This window comes from Anser brachyrhynchus (assembly GCF_964034855.1).
Source record: "Anser brachyrhynchus genome assembly, chromosome: 2".
NCBI lineage: Eukaryota > Metazoa > Chordata > Aves > Anseriformes > Anatidae > Anser > Anser brachyrhynchus.
The window spans coordinates 44,490,498-44,495,813 of NC_137695.1; positions in this window are offsets into that span (position 1 = coordinate 44,490,498).

Here is a 5,316-nt window from a genome sequence, read left to right on the forward strand (position 1 = left end):
TTTTAATAACGTACGCTACGGCTAAAGTTATGGGACACAAAATTTCACTCTAAATATGTTCATCGTAAAAAAAAAATAAAATTAAATCTCAAGGTTACAACCTGGGTAGCAGGAGGTTTACAATGACTAATAAAGCAGAAAGGGAGACATTAGGAGAGCTTACTGTTACTCCAATTTGTTTCTCACATCTCATTTGTTATGCCTTAGGTAAGAGGTACGCGTCTAAAGACTTATTCCACAACTTTAGCAGTGCAGCACGACAGTAACACTCAAATTTTCCAGCCCTCTTCACTTACACAGTCAGTTTTTAATTTTTTCCCCCCAGAAGCAAGGAATCGTGCAGGCCTTTCAAGTGTGCCGGGCGCCTGCACGATCCCATCCGTTTGAGTTATTTGTCATACACGGTCAGCGACAAGGCAATTTCTGCCAGCGCCTCGGGGCGATGCTGGAAACGTTTCAGAAATTCATTAACCAAGAAGAACTCAGTATAATAAATTGTCTGCAGAATAAATTTGCACAGAACAAAATAACCATTAGGAAACCCAGCCCACTTTAAGTAGTTGCTAACTGCACCTAGACTGCCATTAATCGCTGCATAATAGCATTTCACCTAGTATTAACTCCACCCTCAAGAAAGGCTGGTTTATCTTTGGAAAGAAATGTAATAAAGCAAAGTAACAAGGAAAAATGGCAAAGCAGCACGATCTTTGGAACAAAAAGAGAACTTTTCAAACACCCTGTGTCACGGATAAATCAGTATTTCTACAGACTTTCTACAGAGTACCACTAACAGCAGAAAAGTGCTGGGATGTATTTAAACACAAGCACATTTTGTTAAGCTATGGTGGAGTTTTCTGACGTTATCTGAGCATGAGGTTTTAAGGCGCAGGATGACAGCCTGTACCCAGAGCAGCTTTTATTTCACCAGAAGCAGAAAGCAATTCTGGAAACTGCAATTTCTCGACACTCTTTGTTCCAGGCGATGGTCCCCATTCACTCAAGAGAGAAGCCTTTGCCCAGCAGCACCAGTGCTGAAGGAGGCAAATGGAGGGGAGAGGAAGGAGCAAGACAGAGACGTGCTCGACACCTAATCCCTTCCTCTCTATTCTTAAACGTTGCTCTGTTTGAACATACATATTTAGAGCAAACTGGTGCATTACCAGTACCTCCCAAGAATAATCTGAGGGAGAAAACCAGCACCCACACGCCTGGTCAGAACTGTGCTTCTTTTCTCCAGAAGGAATTTCTAGAACCCACCAGGTCTGCATATACAGTAAATTCATTATATATTCTAGTGCTTTACTTGATGAGAGGATCTTTTCAAAAGTGACCTTTGAAATTAAGACATAATTAAGTTTTAAGGCTTCTCGGGGGGATCTGTGAGCAGGGAAGGTCTGTGAGGACTTGTTCAAGACATCTGAAGATACTTCCAAAGGCAGTAAGGTCTCTGCGACTGCTAGAGGGCTGGCCACCCAGGTAGCATCACCAAGAACAACCACGTTTCTTTGGAAAGCCCTACCTATAGCACATGGCCCCAGGGCCAACCAGTGACCAGATGAATGGAGATTACTAGCCAAGAGGAGGGAAACGTATATATGAAAACACACAGATAAAAGCTTGATTCAATTATCACTAGGTATAATCTGGGATTAATTCATCTATTTGTGATCTTCTTGATGTTTCTTGTAGTTTGTCTATTTTCATGCCATGTCTTTCTCAACTTATTATGTACCTGTATCTTTAATTTAAATAATGCCTCATAACAACACTTCGAGTAAAAGCTTTAAGAGGTTTTTAGAAGCCTCTTGTCCAGATCGGTATTAGGCTGATGAATTTACAGAACGCAAATAATTTGTTGGAGATAGATCTGGTCTCAGGCAAAAATGCAAAAACCAAGAAACTAACAGCCACAACAAAGAACAATTTTTTTCTTCTAATGCATTATAATGTTGTCAATTTCAATATATTTACCTTTGAATATTAATGTGTTAATACACAAGTCAACAACAAGCTACCCGTATTTGCTGGTTGAGATACCAATAACAATGGGTATTTCAATTGACAATTTCATTTTTATTTGTCCAGGAAGGTGTCAGACCAGCAGGGCCTTTTGGTCCACCCACTTTTCACCATTTCAAAATTGAGATATGGGATTTTTGGCTTCTGCACAGATTTCTGGCCAAAACCAGAATGCATGTACGCCCTGATTTATAGCACAGCTTATTTTTACTCCAAAATCTGTCATATCAGGACAGCAAAAACACATTTGCAAACACAGGCTTTTAAAGTCTGGTCCATTAATTTGATTTTTCTGGTAACACAGGGTCGAAGAGACCCAGCTCTTACAGACTATCACCTCACTGCTCCAGGCATCATACGAATACAGTCCAAGACAAGATTCCCTCTTGCTTTGTAAACTGGTTAGTCGTATTTAAATTAAAGCTTCATGACCTTTACAGAAAGGTCTCACAAACTCAAAGATTAAACAGAGAAGAATATGCACGTGATCACGCAATACACCAACTGCCCTGTGTTTAAATACCACCTGTTAGAGGGATTGTCCATTTTGATAGCATCACCCAGCAATCTGCCCTTATTTGAAGTGCACGAAATTGCACCAGAGAATTGGCTCATAACACGATGAACTGTTACCTTCTCAACACTGCCACAAAACCAGAAATTTTCAGAATGGCCACTCCTCACTTTTTTTTTTATTTATATTTTTTAATGGGCCAGATTCTTCAGACCACTCCACCAGGGAGGTTGCTGCAACTGGGTCTGCTCCCCAGAGCTGCGTAGGCAGTCCTGATGAAGACAGCATTAACTCACCTTTGGTAGCTCTGGGCCAACATTACCTTTGCAGATCCCTGCTAGCAAGGTGAGGCCCAAATCCTGTGGATTCTGTGCAGTGCTCCTCTAGTTACAGATTAATGAGAGAAATCAAATTAACGCTACCTGTAGTGCTCCCCATTAAGCACTTTCTAGTAATTTTAGTTAACTGTGAAATTTATGGATTTGCATTTACTCTTAAATTTTTTTATTTTTATTTTTAAGCATTCTTTGTGTAGAAGTCACAGCTCCAGCTCGATGGACTGTCTGAAATCAATGCAAGTGGAAAACTGGAGTCATCTATGCCCTTAGGTTACAAAACAAGTGCAATTCAAAAACAGCCTAGAACTATGACCCACTGACTTAACGAACTAGAAACATGACATTAAAAAAACAGCCCCGAATGAGAGGTTCCCTGGAGAATGACAAACCGATGGGTAAAACAACGTGCGGGTTGGACAAAGCGCTATCAAGGAAATGCCTTGATCTTGAACTGTGGCTGTCAGATCACAGGGCGGTCTTGAGGGAGGACATCAGGTTCTCATCCGATTGCTGCTTTTAGTAAATGGTCCCAGAATATCCAGTTACAGGCTGAGGGTGTACACAGCTACCACAGGCATGAGCTGACTGCTCAGCTATGGCCCTACAACAATCAAACAGCAAAGCAGATGATGAAAGAGAATTAATCAAAAAGAAATTAAAGCTGACTGTGATCTTAAGCTACGTCAAATTGCCTTTTGTTCTCCACAGCAGCTAGGTGGGGATGTTGGAAACGAATTAACAAGAAAATTATAACCCTGCTCTTTTATCTAACCTCAACATTAAACATCATTTCACATTGCTGTTGCAGCCAGCACACCTTTGGCTAAACGCTGGCCTCTGCCACAGTTCCAAAACCTTTTTACTTCTGCTGTAGAAATCCAAGAGAAGTTTGCAAGGGGGTTAGCAGCTCAGTCTGGGGGGAGTAGGGCTATAGTTAGCACAATCCACAGCACAGATAGAGCCAGTCTAAACCTGTTCTCTTTTGATAAACACATCAGGAAAAGAAAAAGTGTTCAAAAAATATTTAAACTTACCAATATATGGAAACACACAACATCCAAAAGCTATGGAAACAAGACTGCAAGGAGACTTTCAGAATGTAAAAGCTAGCAAGAAAATATTAAATTTCAGCTCTACTGAATAAAATATCGTCAAACGCCTTTTTTTTTTTTTTTTTTTTTAAGACATTACTGAGATCGCAATCAATCAGTCTGGCTACTTAGACATACAGCGCCCCATCAGAGGATTTAGCAAAAATGAAGTACTAAATTATTCAGTATCTAAGCAATCATGTAAGGAATATGTAGCTGTAAAGGACAAACTGCAAAAGAAGATTATTTTCCCTGTTACTTCAATTTATACTGCAGTTTTAACAGGGCCTTCCAGGTAAAAATCTAAACATTTTTTCCATGCACAGAATTTAGATCCCAATTTAGCCACATATTTCAGTCAAATTCTTCCTGTATTTATATGCAACAGAAGAGCATAATCTGTATCTCTGAATTTAACTTATTATTTTTACTGCATTTACAGCTACGCTCTCTCACAGCTGTGTTGCATTTGATTTTTATTTATTTATTTTAAGCCTCCTCTGCTACAAACTCCCACACTTTTAAGGTTATAAAGAAATACTAGGGAAGTCTTGTCTTTGGATACATGTACTATAAACATACAGTATATGTGTAAGCCCAAGGAATCACAAAAATAACCCTGTTCAGATGCACACTGTATTCTCAGAATGACAATTTTAAATGAATAAGCTTTAAAATTTCACCTTTTCCTCAAAAAAAGCTTTTTAGCTATAATGCACGCAAACTAGATCAGAACCATTCATGCTCTCCAAGAAAAGCTCTGATGCATTTTGAAACACGCTTAAATACATCAGCTCTAACCTTCTGCAATATTTACCATTTTAAGTCTTTTTCAAGATTCATAATCAACATTTTGAATATCTGGTAGAATGTGCATACAAGCCAATCAGTCCCTGAAAGTGTATCACAGCAATTAATAGCCAGAATAACAGTGACCAGATGGGTATTATTTCACTTATTTCATCCAATTTTTATATATAGCTCAGAGAATCAAAATTGCATATTAAGCTGTTAAAATACATGTAGGAAACTTTAACACTGGAATTCATACAGAACTGATACCATAAAATGTTAAGCATACACCTGACAAAATGGAAATTGATGTTTGCCACTGCATGCATCTCCAGATCAAAGTATTAAACAGCATCAAAATAACGCATTAAAAGTGATTTTATTTTTTTCTTAAGTCCCCATGTCTTTTATTCTAGCACTGAATTTTTGAATTTCCTTCTGGCAACTGCGCTAAAACAATAAACCATCCTGAGAGGCTGAATGACATGATCTGAGCATCGTGGTTTATTAACTCATGACGGATGACCAGCACACGTTTCAAGTCTTTGATCACTGGGAAAGA